General features: G+C 33.7%; 1 protein-coding gene and 1 long non-coding RNA gene across 2 annotated transcripts in view; both read right to left on the bottom strand.

Annotated features, from left to right (window-relative positions):
• The window catches only part of LUZP2 (leucine zipper protein 2), a 446,993-nt gene that overhangs the window by 397,600 nt on the left and 30,702 nt on the right, over nt 1-18,691 (bottom strand). The window lies entirely within an intron of this gene.
• On the bottom strand, nt 1,792-7,192 carry LOC309667695. The gene is made up of 2 exons (XR_014267903.1): nt 6,209-7,192; nt 1,792-5,895 (listed from the first exon to the last, which is right to left on the bottom strand). It is a non-coding gene; the product is annotated as an uncharacterized lncRNA (long non-coding RNA).

Raw genomic sequence — 18,691 nt, 5'->3', positions numbered from 1 at the left:
TGTTAAAGTAGCTAGAATAAGTCAATGTATCCCTTTCATTAATTCATTCCTCATATTTTAAATAAATCAAATTTTCTGATTCTTCCTAAAGTATCAATTTTCTTGTATACAAATTTAAATGATCTACATGATCATCTTGCTTTGTCATTAAAAATATGTACATTCAAAAATAAACAAATAAGCCAACTCTCCCCTTAATACTTTTTGACACAATTTTTCCAAAAGTCATGATTGTCCACTTTTATAGTATTTACTGTAATGTCCTATCTTCCTGGAACAGGGACAGAATGGTAATAAAGATTCCCTCTTTCAGTCCAAACAAAGAAATACCAACATATTGGGCAACCCTAACTGAGGATACATCTCCTTAAGTTTCACTGCTAAATAGTCTTTTGCATTGATCTTCACCACAAATCTGTAACAGCTAAATTGTTGAATGACACAGCCATTCAAAAGAATGATGGACCATCTATTTTTATGACTGAAAGTGATAATCATTCAAACTAGCAAACTAGCATATTGCCAATAACTGTTTTGTATAATCATAGGTAACACCCAAATGAGGGCTTTGTCCCAGCATTTATCCATATTATTTTGTTTCATTGACTATGGAAAGTGAGGGACTATCTCCACCGCCTCTCCCCGTATACACTTTTCATAATAGCTTTTGCACAAAGAAATATTCTCCAAATTGATATTTAACATTAGCAAAAACATAGCTATCAGTTTGGTAAATATCATATGGAAACCAAATGTTAATTCCCCTGAGCATACTTCTCCCCTTTCTTACATTTAAAGGGGTGATCTTGTCTAAAGCACTGGTTGTGGTTATCACTTCATGACCTTTAAAATAAACAGATTGTCTTATATGGTCTGTAATCTGCTATATGCTAGAATCCCCCACAATTCTGGCATTCAACACGGATCCTTTCTCTTCTAGTAAGGAGAACATACAATGAGCATTGTGGTAAGGAGGGGTGAGGAGGTAGAAATGGTAATATTGTAGTTATTTTGTTATGTATCATCCTTAATTTTCTCTGTCATCACTCTTTTTCTATTACTTTTAAACCTGATCATGTTATCATGCTATTCCTGGCTTCCTGGGAGCCTCTCTCTCCTTCCAGTATGCATTACTGGGAAGGGTACACCGTTGACATATTTATTTGGCATGTTTATATGATTAAACTCAATTAATTAACCACTGATGCATCATCTATTCTCTGAAATATAGACCTACTTTATTTCTCAGAAATGTGTATGATTACAAATAACAGAAACTCCTATTATGGTGATTTAAATAAGCATTTGTTTTTTAACATAAATAGAAGCCTAAATATAGTTATGCCATACATGGTGCAGTTGCTTAATGATGATTTTAGAATTTCAGGCTATATTTATCTTTATGCTCATCTTTGATTAAACTACAGGTTTTCATTGTTACGCCTGTCACTTGATAATCAGAGGTCACAAGATATGTGTAAGATCATGTGACATAGGCAGGATATGAACACAGATTTGCTTTGTTCTTAATCTTATGGTCTTATAAGTGTGATTATGTATATGTTCATAGGTTTAATTTCAGTTTTACATCCTCATCTATGTATTGCCTATTCATGTTTTTGGGGTGCGTGTGTGTGTGTGTGTGTGTGTGTGTGTGTGTGTGTGTGTGTGTGTAGTTTTTGAGTGCATAAAGGAAATATACCAGTCCATTTTCTTTTAAAGAAGTGACCTTAAAGCAAACTAAGCGAGAAATACAACCACACAAGTAGCTAAATATTATATTTCTTCTAACTAACACAAGTTGCTTATTTAAAAATTTTAAGTTAAAGCAAGGTAGTAAATATGGTATTCATAATTAAAAGGTAGATTTTATTTATTTAAGGATAAAGTTCCATTTCTGGTAGTTCTTGTCACATGAAATGTTGACTCTTTTCCATTAAACTATCGTGGTAAGTGGTATTTGCAAAAAGTATTTGTAATCATTTGTAATAAAAGTTGTTTTTTTTTTTTCATTTTGACGTCACAGACTAGAGTGAAACTAACTTCTAGACTATACCTTAATGAGATCTAAAAATTTTGCTTCAGAAGTGATGCCAAGATATTTTTTAAAAAGGTCTCTTTATTAGTAGTACCCACTCTGTACCACTAAATACAAAAAGAATCTGTGATTTGAATACGTATGTATTTTATTTAAATAGAGCACATGCACTTTAATACAAAAATCTTGGGTTCAGTTCATTATATAATTTCAGTATTGTCTTAGAAACACACTTCGAGAAATGAACTTAGAATATCAGAACTAAATAACTATTATGTAAAATTTTACACATGTAGGGCAAGTGTCTTTTAATGACCACTGGTTGAATTTTAGAATGTAGATCTGTGCTTAATTACTCAACTGTATGCATTAATTCAGTACATTATTATGCCATTCAAGTGTTTGATTGGATTTAGATTTGTAGTATTATGTAAGTCAATATATTAATTTGTTTTAAGCATCTTTGTACAAACAGATTTTAAAGAGGGAAGTTTCATCCTCACATATTTTTGTAGTGAGAAATCTCTAAAGGGGCTTTTAGAAATTCAATGTGTAAGACTTTCAATAATTTGCATTGCCAAGGGCCATCAAAAGAAATAGTAACATCTTTATTGTAAATATTTTCTAGATGACATTGTCCATCACATTGTCCAAACTATTAAAAAAGGTCCTATATGAGAATTGTTTTTATAATTCAATGCCATTAAAAAACTATCTTCTTCTTGAAAGACTAATTTGTCCCTCCTTGTGATCATTATACTAAGAGATTTATAGGTGGTTTCCTTATCTTTCCTAGATGTAGGAAGTTCAAAAACATTTAGTATTCAATTACCTCCTCTGTCAAGACTATTTATCTCTTCCTTTTTAAGTCCTCGTGTGGTATTGCTAGATCAAAATATGTGTGTATGTGTATATATTTATATACATATATATATAATATTACTATAGTATTTGTAAAACATACATATGTTAAATTTGTATTTCACCTCAAAAGTGTTTAAGAAAAAGGTGGAATATAAAAAAAAACTATTTATTCTAAAAATCAACTTGATGAAAACACCTTAAAAATACTAGCCTGTCATTAAGATATTATAAAGATTTAGAGACATGCATTCAACAAACAGAAAATGAGGCAATTTTCTTTTCATTCCCACAGAGTTGATTTGGATTTGGAGAAGTTTTAGTCCCTGTACTTTAACTAAATAGGTGCACTTTTTTTTTTTTTTTTTTAACTTTTTGGGTTTTATTTATTTATTTATTTATTTATTTATTTATTTATTTATGGCTGTGTTGGGTGGTGCACATTTTTAAAAGGAGCCTAAGGAGTCATATATGTCCTTATGGACTTTTTTTTTTTATTCTTGTGTTTTTAAATAATGTTTTAAAATATTTTTAATATTTATAAATACTATTTAAGATAAAACAGCAGAAACATAAAGAGTAAAAACTGGGGAGGTAGGGAGGAGAGATGCAAATATATTGAATGCCTATGTGCTATGCATCGATTATTTCATGTAATCCTAATACTCGGCAAGATGGATATTTTTATGCTGTATGTTATATATGTGGACACTAAGAATGAAACAGATAATTTAAAGAAACTGCTACAAAGAGCTATTAAGTGGAAGCTCCAAAACTCTTAAAAAAACAAATGATAATTGTTTTAAAAAATGTTAAAAGATGCTCCTGACAAAGGCCCTGGGAGAATAACAGAGGGAAGAGTTAAATGGAATATGTAACAGAAGTCAGCAAGAATAAATTTTAGGTTCCTATTTTTTATATCAGGAGACTAAAATATTTTAAATTCCAAGTAAATCCTTTTGAAAGTATATCAGAGAAACAGAGAAGACAGTTTGAAAGGCAAGTAAAATGATTTAGGACCTTGGAGGTTTTAAGTGAAACTAAGAATAAAACAACTAAGCATTGTTTTGGCAAAAATGTAAACAAACAGATATGAAAATATCAATTCCAAAGCAATATAAAGAGATCTGAATGATTGGGAGATAACCATTTTTCACAAAAATATGAAAGATCAAACACTTTGGAATGCCTGACCAATGCTGGAGAAGATAAGTAAAAAATAGATAGAATCTTCTACGTGAAGAATTTCACGAAACTTCTTAAAACACAATAGCAACCTGGTGAAGACAGGGGAAGATCCTGCTTTTGGTGAGTGTGAGGGAGGAAGCAGGCAATGGATTGCCATATGCAAGAGAAAAATCATTGAGCACACATTTTCTCTAAACACACACATATAATATGAACTCTGGGACTTGAAACTGAAAAGTCGTATATGTACACTAACTTTCCAGGATGTTATGATTTATGTTTTTCAGGTTAAATATATAGAACAAATTGACTGTAAAAGATCTTGCCTTCAGGGTACCTAATTTTATCAAACAAGTCGAAGTTTAACATAACTAAGACTATCATTATTTATATTTATACAATTTTAGTTTGATATTATTTCTAAACAGAAATTTATTATATAATTTTATCTAAAAATTGAATATAATCAGTGAAAAATGCAAAGCATTTTAAAATTTTAAATTATATCCCAAAATGTGTCCCAAAGTTATGCTGGTAAAAACATGAATTGATGTACCCACAAGGATATTAAGTGAAGTGAAATAGAATAAACAACTCAGATGTTCATCAATTGGAGCACTAGTTGACTAGGCTATGGTACCTGGTACAGAATTTTAAAAAAATCATATACAGATCTTTTTTTCTAGAAGTATTTTCTTAAGAGTTATATAATGGGGGCAACAGGTAGATAAGAATGTGAAACTAAAGAAGAGTATTTATTTTTACTATAGAAGATACTGCATATTTATATTTATATTTCATGTATGTATATATGTTGTTGTGTATATATGCATACGATGAGTGGTCTGATGCTTAGCACATGAGTGATAGTTTAATCCAAAATCAAATTTCAGACCTAACAACTGTTACAGATGTCAAGCAGAAAAATTGGCATGTCAAATATGCTAAGGCTGAAGTTATTCATTTAACTTGCCCTGAATCCCCAAAGTGATGATAATAATGTAAATCTTCTCAGTGAATTAATAATTGTGTGTATTACATTTGAATTTTTAGATGCTTTAGTATTAGAATTAGAATACTTTTGATAAATTAAACAAAGAGAGGTATTAGTATTAAAATTTGCAGCAAGGATATGGAGGGAAGTAAAAGAACAAGAATTAAAGTATGTTAATGGCCAAGATTTGCAGGCATTTCAATCAAAACTTCCACAAGATAAAAAGGCTAAAGTAAAAACAAAATTTTAATGCATTTTTATTTTCAGGAATAAAAAGAAGAAAACTCAGATGGCTTCTCTTCCCGAAATAGTTTGGAGATCCATGAATATTTTGAAGATAAAATGGAGATATTTCTAGTAGTCTATAATAACCTATTAGAAGTATGCAAAAATAATATTATTACTTTTCAAAAAGAAAATAAAACTGAAAATTTTTAAATATTTCATAGATGGATTTATATAACTTGACAGATCATCTGTAGTTAACTTTTGACACCAAATTTTGTATTATAGCTTAAGTTTATCAAACGATCATACTCATTTGCCCTATTAAATGAGGTAAATGTCACCACTTGTGGAGAACTGCTAGAGTACTACCAGTGATCTCGAGCGAAACAATATTTTTATTTATCTATTTATCTATAATTTAGAATTTGGCAGTTAAAAGCCTTCAACCCATTGATTCCTGACCTTGGACAAGCATACATTAACCTTGTTTGAAAAGGGCAATTTATTGGCAGAAATAGTGTCTCTTCCTAATGATGAATATTAATTATACATGTTTATACTATTATGTGCTTCTCAAAAAACACTACTTAAGGGCTTCCCTGGTGGCGCAGTGGTTGAGAATCTGCCTGCCAATGCAGGGGACAAGGGTTCGAGCCCTGGTCTGGGAAGATCCCACATGCCGCGGAGCAACTAGGCCCGTGAGCCACAACTACTGAGCGTGCACGTCTGGAGCCTGTGCTCCGCAACAAGAGAGGCCGCGATAGTGAGAGGCCCGCGCACCGTGATGAAGAGTGGCCCCCGCTCGCCGCAACTAGAGAAAGCCCTCGCACAGAAATGAAGATCCAACACAGCCAAAAATTAATAAATAAATAAATAAAATTTAAAAAAAAAAACACTACTTAAGATTTTTTTTCTGGTGTCAGAACGTACAGCAGACACTTTCAAGAGGACTATGATTAGCACTCATGTGTTAGTATTTACGTGTTTCCCCCTTGGAAAACTAATGTATAAAGAGGTTTTTGCTACATGATTGAATGAGTAATTTGATCTCATAAACTGAACACACAGATAAAGACAAAGCATGACTACATTTATACGTTCATTCATATTTTCATTCATTCATTGTAATTATTGAATAGTCATTCATTCTAATTATTGAATGGTTACAATATACCTGTTTCTCGGCTAGATCTTATGTATAAAGACATAATGACCAAAACAGATATAGTCTGTTTTGTGGAACTTACTGTCTTGTAGAGGGGGAAAAAAACCCCACAAAATTATATCAACAATTAGATGATTAGAAACTTAAATGAGTTCTGTGACGTGGAGGATGAATATAGGATGATGGAAGAAAATGACAGTTTTGACTGATTAGGATTGGAGGGTGGGAACAGATATCACTGAATATGTTAAGTCGTCAGACAGAAGCCAAGTTATGTACAAAATTGAAGAAGAATATACAGAATGTTTTGAAGTTTAATTTAGATTTAACCCTTCATGCTACCAACTGATGACCTGCTATGTATAAAACACTGAAATCAGTATAGGAACTACAATGTGACATCGGATAGAACCTCTGTCTTTCAGGACCTTATATTGACGGCAATTAGGAATTAATGTTTTTTAGCAGCAGAGAAATATGACTAGAACAGCCATGTAAGGTAATTTATTTGGCCGGATTCCAGAGTTTGAATGGGTGGATATTGTTTTCAATACATTTTAGTTCATCTTTACAGAAAGCAGACTATCCAAGCTGCTTTGTTATGGTCACTCCATAGAAAAGGATCAGGAGGTAGGAGCAAATGAAATGATTATTTTCTTGAGTATTAATAAGGAACTTGGCTTGACCTCAGACAGGTCACTACCTCGCTCCAGAAAAAAAAAAAGCTCCTCCAGGTTATAATCATCCTTAAAATATTATTTATGCTATCAGCATCTATAACAGCATTTCCTAAAATATGCTTCAAAGAACCTGTGCTTCCATGAGATGTTCTTTTGTGGCTAAATTAATTTAGTAATTTCTGCATATTTATCCACTCCTTAGAGGTTCATTTGCATTAGTATATCAAAGATTATAAAAACTCCCGCAATAAAGAAATTTGTTTAACTTTCCTAAACCCAGCATTTCCTCCAAGAGGATTATCTTGATCATTTAAGGCCTGTTAATGTCTACTGAAACTAGTGTCCCTTGAAATATGCTGAGAAAGATGATTTTGACTCTAAAGAATCATTTACTTCCTTTTGCATTTTCAATTAGCCCTCAGATTTTCATGAAAGGAAACTTTTATATCTCCTCCACCAAAGCAAAATGCCCCCACCTACTGTGAAGAGAGGATTGAGCCATCTTTTCAATAACAGTCACTTTGAGAGACCTCTGCAAAGACATCTAACAGGGAACGGAAGTTCAGACCTGGGAATTTGCAATTTCCTGCTTCTTAGAATGCTGCTCTCTATGGTCACAAATCCAAATCCTCCAGCACTACCAATTATAAACTGCGCTCCATTCAGCTCTATTTGTATTCTGACCTCTGCGCTTGAAAGATTTTTAAGGTTCTTCTCTGAGAAATTTTTAAAGCTCTAAGGAAGAGTGAGGCATTTGCAAAGAAAATGAGGCACTGACCCAGAAGCAGACTGTTGAGCGACCCACTTTGTAAGAAAAAGAGAGCATGCTCCCTGTGAAGACTGATTTTCTCAAGGTTGGATTAAGCGGGGTTTGCGTGGGAGGCAAGGGTGGGAAATAAAGAATAAAGGCACTTCAGGAACAGAAAGAAATTTGCAGAAGATGTCAACAAATTACAAACTGTGTGTGTATGTGAGACAGAGGGAGACAGAACACTCAAACAAATATATATATAGCGAGAGAGAGAGAGAGAGATTCTTATTTAACCAAAGTAAAGGGAGACTCTCATATCCTAGTCAGCATTAAACTAGTATAGCCTGAAATATTCAAAAACATAAACAGACACTTGTCAGGGAGAGAATGTGGTTATAACTCTTTACCCTTAAAGTCTGGAAAAACTATAATACTTTAATAAATAAAAATGTTTTTGGACTAATATATAATTAATTAAAATCACTTTTAAAAAAACTTCCATTTAGCAATTATCACCATCTATATTCTTATGGAGACATTCAGAGAAGCCCTAACTATTGTCTTCTCTTTTCTGCAATGTATACCAAGACACGTTTATCTCTTTTCCAAAAGATAAACCATACTGAGGAAAAACAAAAGTAGTATCTTCAGAATATATTGATCAGACCCTCTATGACTGGTAATAATGCTAGTTTTTGTTTTTTGTGTTTTTTTTTATGTTTCCATTAAAGAAAAGAAACTTGGCTCCCAGAATCCCATATGTGATAAGAGAGTTATGATTGGAGGTCACCACTGACTCATTGCTTGTATTCCAATAAAGATAATAAAAAGCATCAGAATCACATTCCCCACAGAGTTTAGCTATGGGCAAAATCTTTGGGATTTCGATCACCACGTTTAACTGAACTAGTCCAGTCCACGTCTAAGATCATCTACAGAAGTGTAGAATCCCACCTCCAAGACACACAGTGGGGTCTCTTAAAGTACTGTCTGAATATTGCTGCATTGTAACGGGGAGCAAAGGGACAAAGGAGCACTTTAATGGATTGGTCCATTTCCACTGAAGAACTGAAAATTCTGCCCCAGTGTGACTAAAAACATCTAAGTAAGGCCTGGCACAGAAAGACAAGTCCTTAAATAGAAATAAAACCCTGGTTAATCATTCGCTTCTAATACATCATAGGAACTGTCAAGCACTAGCAAGTATTAAAATAATCTGACTGAATGGTCTTTAAGCACGAGAACACCAATTTAACAAAATCACGTGAAACATAGTCAAATGAAAAAAATATATATACAGTTTTGTAATCAAAGATCATGATGACCAAAATAAGCAGTGAAAGGTTATAACTGATAACTCTTAAATTGCCTTTTGGCATTATATTTTATGAAAAAAACGGTGAAGAAGGGGGTAAAAACTGCATCCTCAAACTAAAGTTAGACCTCTTTAATCATTAACTATACCAAAGCCATAGCTTTTGAGTCAATAAATCACACCTGAATGAAACCTGGATGAATCAAGTTTCAGGTAGAAATGCTTTGTCAGTAACAGAGTGGTAATACGCAATTTTCCCCTGGGTGTCATACAACTGATTAATTGTTGCTAATTGATTTATTAGTTTCAGAGCCCTGTAGGAAGTTAAGCACTTCACAGTAGAATGATTGCTTTAGGAACCACTAAGAGATACAGATCAATCCATGAATAGCGATGGATATCTCCCTTAAAACAATGTTCATCCTCTATAGAAAAAAACATGACAGAAAGATAGACAGAAAGACAGAGGAAGGAAGGAAGGAAGGAAGGAAGGAAGGGAGGGAGGGAGGGAGGGAGGAAGGAAGGAAGGAAGGAAGGAAGGAAGGAAGGAAGGAAGGAAGGAAGGAAGGAAGGAAGGAAGGAAGGAAGGAAGGAAAGAAGAAAGGAAGGGAGGGAGGGAGGGAGGAAGGAAATACACTTTTAAGGGAAATATTAAATTGGCCCCTTTGGCATTTGGAAATATGTATGCTATTTTGGTTTAGATGTTTCATTAAAATGATGGATAAAAAGAAAAAAGAGCCTCTGTAGATGCATCGTAATATAAAATCTAATGAATAAATAAGGTCAGCGCTGTTAGTTTCTAAGCATCTCCGCATACATGCCTGGATCCCACCCACTTACTTCATATTTAAATCCAAGTTTTTACTTTATACTCAAGTAATATATGATGTAAAAACATATACAGATTTCCTAGAGGCCCTTTCTTAAATACACATTTGTTGCCTAGGAAGGTTATTTGTATCTGAGTATGTCTGACTACTCATATCAGAGAATATATCAATAACATATCAGAGAATTTTCAGAGCAGAAAGTCTTTTAATAGAGTGAAAATTAGAAAAAATAACATAGTAGTACCTTAACATATCTATTATTATTATCTTTCCCTGGTTTCATTAGCATCAATCTAAGTCCCAATTTCTCGGCATCTCATTAAAGGAACCCCAATCTGATCCCACCTGTGACAGCATGTTCCTAATGTTATAGTCATATGAACTTAATTTTGCTACCAGAAATGAGAACCGATATTTTGCACAAGTTATTTTCTCTGCCTGAAAGCCAGCTCTGGGTTAGAGTCATGTCTGCATAAAGATATAATAATATCAAAACTAATATAAAATTAGAAATTTCAGGCAATCCCACTCTGTTGTCTCTAGGATTGTGTGAGGGGGATAATTTCTTTACTTTTGGGAAAAGAAATGCAACATAATTTCCAGAAATGCCTCTTTTCCCCATGAGCACTATTTAAATAAATAAATAACAAGGAAAAATACATATGTGGAGAATGAGTGTTTGGGGCAGAGCAGGAAAGAAAAAAGAAGAATGCTAAGTATTGGTTGAGACAGGCATTACTCAACAGGCAGAACTGTCTTGGACAGAGGAAAAGGCCTGAACAATAGATGGAGAATCATAGTCCTGGATATTGATTGTATCCATTAGTGAACAACAACAACAAAAAAATTTGCCCACTTTCCTTAATTTTTCCCTAGACCTTTTCCCAATCCTCACCCTGTGTTTTCCCCTTCTAGCCTCTATTAGGTAATGAGTGTGAAGAAGGGCTGACCAAATCCCATTCTGTATCATTTCACCTTTTAGTTCTGTGTCATTTCCCTTAGGCCTCAGTCATGACTTAGGGAGAGGAAGGGGAAGTAGTGGTGACTGGGAAGACTAATTAAAAGACTACCAATCTCGGTCATCAAATAACTTTTGTATCTACTTCACAGCCTAGAAGCTAAAATATTGGGGTTTGTAGTTGGATCTGTTCTTGCCGTGACTTTGTGACATCTGCTTAAATTCCCTCTCACTTTCAGGTTCTTCATTTGTCAAGTTGTAGTACATATATTTGATTTTTTGTAAGGATTAAATGTGCTAATTAGTGGAAAGTAGTGCAATATTTGGTAAGTCAAAATGATCAAATGTATTATTAATGTTACTATGACAATTATTATTATCATTATTTTTATTGTTGTTATTATTAGTTAGGTCTTCCTATCAGGAAGTAGAGTGCTCACCAGGATTGGAAATCTGGAGGTATACAGTAGGAGAACTTTTAATCGTAATCCTCCTTTTCTGAAGACTTAGCACACAACTGAACTCTGGTCAAGGGTTAACACCTGAACTCTGGCAAGTGTGTGACAGTGTTCGTAATGTCCGTTACGTTTGGAGAAGCTCACAACTACATGAAGATGGCTGGGCTCATCACCATTATTAGCCTCCTCAGAGCGTCAGCTACACTCACTTCTGGTCAGACTATTAAAAACCATGATTCCATGGTGATGAATAACATTAATACTCATACAGGGGTCTAATATTAAAATGAAATTAGAAAGAAACTCCAGTCTGTCCCTTTTGAATACTCTCTGCCGGAATTTGTAAGACAGAATGGTTCTGAATGGCCTCATGCTTGCTTGGATTTCCTTTGTTCTTTTCATACTTAGCTAATTAAGTTAGACTGCTTAAAAAAAAAAAAAAAATTAAATGCCTCTAAAAGCTGCACCTTTACAAAGCTTATATGTTGAAAGGCAAATCATGTTTTTCTTTACTTTGATACATAAAAATTTAAATTTTGTGGTATTTGAGACTTGGTGTGACCTACTGGGAATATTAAAGAACTCACATAGTATTAATTAAGGCGATGGCCAGTGGTGACAGCCCCAAATCATCATCTTTCCTGGTAAAATTTTTTTCTACTTCTTTTGTCCCTTGCCCTAGTCGCCAGTGTTAGATAAAATGTAGAAATTAGGGTAGAAAAGTTAGGATAGTATAGATATTTTTATGCTTACAAAAATGCTTATAAAATACTGTCTCTCTGAATTAGGTTTGAAGTAGAAAATTATTTGACTTCAAAGCATGTACCTCATTTAGTCAATGGTATCTTTTCTTTTGAGTTTGACACCCTTTCTAGTTCTCAAACTTTTGCACCCCATGAATTGAAGAAACATGGCTACAGAATATGATAGAATGGCTCCAGTTAACCATAACACTCAGTATTTAATCACTATCAATGAAAAAAGTGAATGCCATAAAAGAAAGTGATTCCTTTTTTCTTAAAAATGCTGATTCCTCCCTACCTAAAAGAGAGCCTGACACATAGTAGGCACTATTAAATATTTGGTGAACAAATGAATTGACACTTCTGGTACCTATGAGTATAACTGTAACCATTGCTAACAATATTCTCAAAATTAGTAGGGATAGGGAAATTTATATCTAAATGCTGTACTTTCCATACCTTCTTATGTATCAGTGTTTATAATCATTTCTGAGTCATGAAATACTTTCCATACCCCCCAAAAATGAACATATAGAAAATATTTGTAATATAACTCTAGAAATTAAGGATTTTTCAAAGAATTTAATATTCTCATGCAGTGTTTCTTAAAATACAGTATACACACTTCACGCTTGTGAAGATTTTAAGTACTATGAGGATAAATTTTAAAAACATGGAATAGTTACATACTCATTTTTATAGCTTCTTCTTTTGTAATGGTAAGTTAAATTTGTTTTGCTTTATAAGCAAAGATATTAAAGTTTCTTTCAAAATAAGTGTGCTTAAGTTAAAAAATAAGTTGGGTTAAAGAAAACTATTAAGGGAAGAATATTTCTCTATTTGCTGTTACAAGTTGATAAACTACCAGGAAGGAGGGATAACATCGAGAAAATCTTACAAGAAAACAATACTGAAATATATTCTTCAGTTAGGCTAGATAGACCAAGAAAACCTAATTTATAACCTCCACCATGCAACATTCTCCCACTAAGGTTTGGTTTTCTTTTAGTTAAAATTTTTATTTTGAGAAAAAATTATAGATTCACATGCAGTTGTTAGAAAAAAATGAGATCTCATGTTCTTTTTCTCCGGTTTCCTCCAATAGTAATACTATGCAACACTATAGTACAATATCAAAATCAGATTATTGCCAATGATGTAACCCAGATACAAAATATTTCCATCACCACAAAAATCCCTTGTTACCAATAATCTACCTACCTAGCCACTTCCATCCCATACCTGAGTATAGAGTATACTGCTTTGTATACTCTGTCTTAGGGAAGTCATGAAACCAAGTTTTCTTGGTCTCAGCAACAGGCACAAGTGCACCTTCCTAAAAAAATGAATAAGCTTCAGTTATGTATTAACTGTAAATTATATAATTTCAGCAATTTCTCTCCATGTATGTGTGTGTGTTTTCCGCCTACCAAACATTTAGCACTAGTTTTATAGTCAACTTCTAGCAAGCTTTCTAGTTTAATCTTGTATTTTTTCCATATTTTTGTATCTTTTTGTCCATATTTTTTCTGTTGTCCTCAATAGGTCATCAATTTAATTTTAAAATGTTTACAATTTATTTTTTGTTGTTTGTCTTAATTTTAGTCCTACATACATATCGTTTTCTGCACACACACACATACACACACACAATCTATATCTATCTATATTTGAGCCACCTTAAACCATAAATAAAAGTAAAACAAAACTAAAAGTACTGTTGAGTTATTGAAAAGAGAATGAGAATGTGACTAAGGACTAAAGAGGTTCACTTATCATTACAGTTCCTTCAAATTCTGAAAATGATATCACCACCACAGCATGTCAGATTGAAGGGAATTTGAAATGGTAAGACTTGTGTCAATTTCTCTACAGCAGAGGTTATTATTCAGTGAAGGCCCCATATCAAAATGTTGAACACTAACAGAAGGGACGTTTAGCATAGACAGAGAGAAGCCTGAGGTCTTTTCAAGGACACTTCATTGTACCTGTTTCATGACCCTGGGCTTATTCAATAAGCCTTATAAACTGTAGACTATTCAGAGTCGAATGCTTGTGATTCAATGACTTTTGAGATCATGATATGAAAACATCAGAAAAGGATGAAATATAACTTTGCTTGATCCTCTAAACTGATATAAAATTGATTTAAATGACATGGTACTGAAGGCCAGAACTTTCATATTCTCCTCACTGACCCAGCAATAGTGTCCCCATTCATTTTAATTTTTTAAAAACTACTGCACAATATCTCATAATTAAATGAATCAATTTACTTTGTGGTAAGTGTATTATTAATTTCTTTCTACACAAATGTGCCAAAGAATCTGAAAGAGTTTACTGTCTACAGTATAAAAACACTGCTCTTGCTCAGTAAAAATAGCATTGCTACGGTGCACAGTGGATTTCAGGGAAGGGTGGATTATCATTACCTAAACTCTATCTAAAGAATTTAGGGCTTCCCTGGTGGCGCAGTGGTTGAGAATCTGCCTGCCAATGCAGGGGACACGGGTTCGAGCCCTGGTCTGGGAGGATCCCACATGCCGCGGAGCAGCTGGGCCCGTGAGCCACAGTTGCTGAGCCTGCGCGTCTGGAGCCTGTGCTCCGCAACAAGAGAGGCTGCGATAGTGAGAGGCCCACGCACCACGATGAAGAGTGGCCCCCACTTGCCGCAACTGGAGAAAGCCCTCGCACAGAAACAAAGACCCAACACAGCCATAAATAAATAAATAAATAAATAAAATTAAAAAAAAAAAAAAAGAATTTAAACTCTGAATTAAAAAGAAAAAAAAGTAACTTTTCCAACTAGATGCCTCAGAAGTCAATAGAATGGAATCTTTCTAAAGAAGAGCTCTTGTCTATAAAGCCCTTGTTGCCTGCATGTTTCGTCAAAGCTTAAATTCTCATGAGGATACATCATCCTTATAATCGGGCCATTCATGTTTAACATTAGTCATGTTATATTACCTTGGGTGACCAGCACAAGAGACCAGGGGTTGTGACTTGAATGGCAATGTACAGACTATAAAACTATATTTTAATTTTAAAATATTTAATATATTAGTTTTTGTAATGAAATGTAGCATTTAGCACCTTCATCACTTGGCAGAAGATGATGGAACTGGCCAGCTCAATTTCCGAAACACTTCCAGTAACCAAGAAAATTAATTTGAAAACTAGACTCTTATCCCATTTCAGCACCTGTCCAACATTTTTGTTTAGGGTAAATTAAATTCTGACTCATTCATGAGCTAAATGAGTGGAGGTATCAACTCAACTTTTCACTGCCTTTATGCCTCACCTGACCTCTGTTTTTTAAGAAGCCTTACCACAAAAAGAATGTATTAAGAAATCATTATTTTGCATTGTATAAAAAATATGAGTAACATTTTCACTCTTATCTAATGCTTTATGCAGCACTGCCTCTAAAACCCTTGATAAAAGATTTCATTGGGGTCAGAGTCAGTATCTTACAAAGCAATGATGCAGGTTTCTAATAAAAGCCAAGTCCGTTGAATCTTTACCTACTCAGAGAGACTAGGTAGGACCTCAATTAAAGTAATATTGTTATCTCTTATGGTTCATTTGCCTGTGAATACTGGTTACCAGGATCTTGATTTAGAGCTAAGTAGGCAATCTAAATACTCTAACCTGACGAAATGAAAACCATTACCAATGTCTGCAGTGTAATATTCTTATTTGTAAATTAACATTACAAATTAACTGTTTGTTTTTTAAATACACCAGAGCTAGATATTTTAAGTTAATTAATATGTATTAATTTATTCGCTAACCACCATTAAACTCACTGTACATGATCCCTGGTATACGAAGAATTTATACAAAATGTTAAAGATATTATTGAATAGAGTTTTTTCACCTGTGCTTTTCCATATTTTCTACATTGTCTACAATGCTATAAAAATAAAAATATTTTTCTTTTGAAAATTAAATGTTACTTCAAATAAAAAGGAGTTACTTCCTTAAGCCCCAAATCTGATGAGAGATTGTCATCTTAAGTATAATCTATAGAGACCTCGATCTTGGAGAACACTTAGATTTCTTACACTAAAAAGCAACTCTAAGGAAAAACATAATAAAAATCCACACCAGAGGGATTCTCACTGTATAGCCAGATGCTGACTGAAAGCAAATCAGGGAAGGTTTATTACAGAATAACTTTTAAGTACAATTTTTCAGACACAATAAGATGAGATAATTGCTAAAACATTAAGTATGGATTGGTGGAGAGAAATTTGAGGGGAAACTTTCCGTTTGAAATTATTATGTGTGTGTAGGAAAAAAGGTACAACATAACCATGTGTTGTTTGTGTGTGTGTGTGTGTGTGTGCGCGTGTGAGAGAGAGAAAGAAAGACAGAAAAGTGCGCGTAGAAATTGGGAATAGAAAGATTATATGTTTTAAAGAGTCTTTACTGACTCCTCCAAATCATACATATAGAATATTTTTACTAAGTAAATCTTGTTTTATATGATCATAGTCGTTCTGAGTTGCATCAAAGCCAAAAATCCAGCGAAGAAGCCCAAACAACTTCTTTTCAAAAGGATGACTGTGCAGCCCTATTTGCTCTCACATCATTCCGTACTTGATTACAGAAAAGCCAACATAAAATTCTTTAGGATTGTGAAAAAAATTTAAATGCCACCTTGAATGAAAACAACCTGACAATTTATCAAACTATATATTTACTCAGCACATGGGTCAAGCTTTGACAATGAGTTATGCTGGACACAAAGAAGCCTAAGACTGAGATCTTGCCCTCAAAGGACTTTCAGACTACCTGAGGAGCCTCCACCCTGCTCACACATCCAGGACTCGCTTACAGATGCACTTAACAGGTTCCATGGCTGTGTTCATATCTTTGTATTGTATAATTAGATGAATGGAACAGATTTTGCTTCTTTCAGGAAATTACAAAAAAAAAAAGACATAGCTGTATGAAAGAAAGACTTGATAAAAATCAATTTTTAGAATTAGGTTAATAAAAGCATGTGAATATTTATGCCAATTACTATTCACTGTCTACTGACATAAAGTGTCTTAAGTACTGTTATGAATTTAAAGGCATGTTTATTAAGGGTATGTGCTCTATTGTGAAAGCCTCATGAGGAAGTAGGTTCTATAGCTTTCTTTCAAACCACTCTCTGTAATGTTCTCCTCATAGGTAATGTACCTTCCTAATAAAATCAGCTATTTATACTTATTAGAAAAACTCTGGGCCAGTTATTGCCAAATATTAAACTATTCAAAAAAGATTCTTCTGCACTTTCTGATTTCTTCCATTTTTGAAAAAAAAAATCATTTCCAGTATTTGGTGATGTTTACAAATCAGTGGTCAAAGGAAACATGCATGCAAACTATAAGACATTGCTAACATCATTCCTCCAGAAAGTGTTTCATGACAAAGAAGTCTTGAAATCATAGCTTTACTGATATTCGATGGACATATCATTTCCAAAAGGGAAGTCTGAATAGAAAAAGAAAGGCACCATCTGTTTTTGAATTGCAAAGCAGCTGCTCCCTCATTGTGATCTGCTTCACCAGAACTAGAGTTATTAAACTTGTAATTCCAAATATATTTCCTTTTAATTAAACTAAATGTGGGGATTTCTATGAAAGTTTTCTCATTACTTTTTGAAAAGCAAGGTGGGCAATGACAAATTGATTCATAAAGAAGGTATACTATACATCTACAAAGTACATCACCAAGTTCTCCTTCTTTAACATTGAAAGGTTATGTTTCTTTTCCCCCCCTGAAAAACATTGCCATAGAGACTGTCTAGCTGCTTTTTATTCTCCCTCTGTCTTCAAGTATAAGCATATTGCTGTATAACAGTCTCTTAACAGGTTACAACAGCTTCTTAACAGTTTCTTAAAAGGCTACAGCAAATAGCAGTGTCCATTCACAGAGATATTTAAGTGTAGAAACACATATCTAGGGAATTAAAAACATACTGTCTACTTTCAACACGGTCCTTCTTCATTCTAGAACTGACTATTGTGGCTGGCTGTGGTGTATGTAGAGCCAGAATCTTCACCTTCTTGACTTGACTGCAATCCTGGAAAACCCTTGGTACAGTGTTTGCCGTAAAATCCAACTTACATGTCAGTTTAAGAACCAAAAACTTCACCAGTCTTTGAGGATAATATACTCAATGATCTAATGCAACTTTAGAAACAAAAGTTCACATGTGCAGCTCAAAAGATGATTTTTGATTAAAACGTTCTTGATTCATCTCTTCTCCTTACCACAGTAGGACATAAGCTCTACACTCTTGCAGCTTCTATAATATCCTAAATGCATATTTGTATAGGATTTTATAACTTTTACTATTTAGTAAGGATCTTTACAAGAGAAAAAAAAATCTCTCCTTTGGACTGTATGTTCTTAAAATGCAGGATATCTACCCAATTCACCTGTGAACCTACAGTACTAACCAGCAAATTGATTCTCTTTCCTTT

The sequence above is a fragment of the Balaenoptera physalus genome (genome assembly GCF_965194825.1).
Source record: "Balaenoptera physalus genome assembly, chromosome: 10".
NCBI classification, from domain to species: domain Eukaryota; kingdom Metazoa; phylum Chordata; class Mammalia; order Artiodactyla; family Balaenopteridae; genus Balaenoptera; species Balaenoptera physalus.
This window is presented reverse-complemented; position numbering and strand designations above follow the sequence as displayed.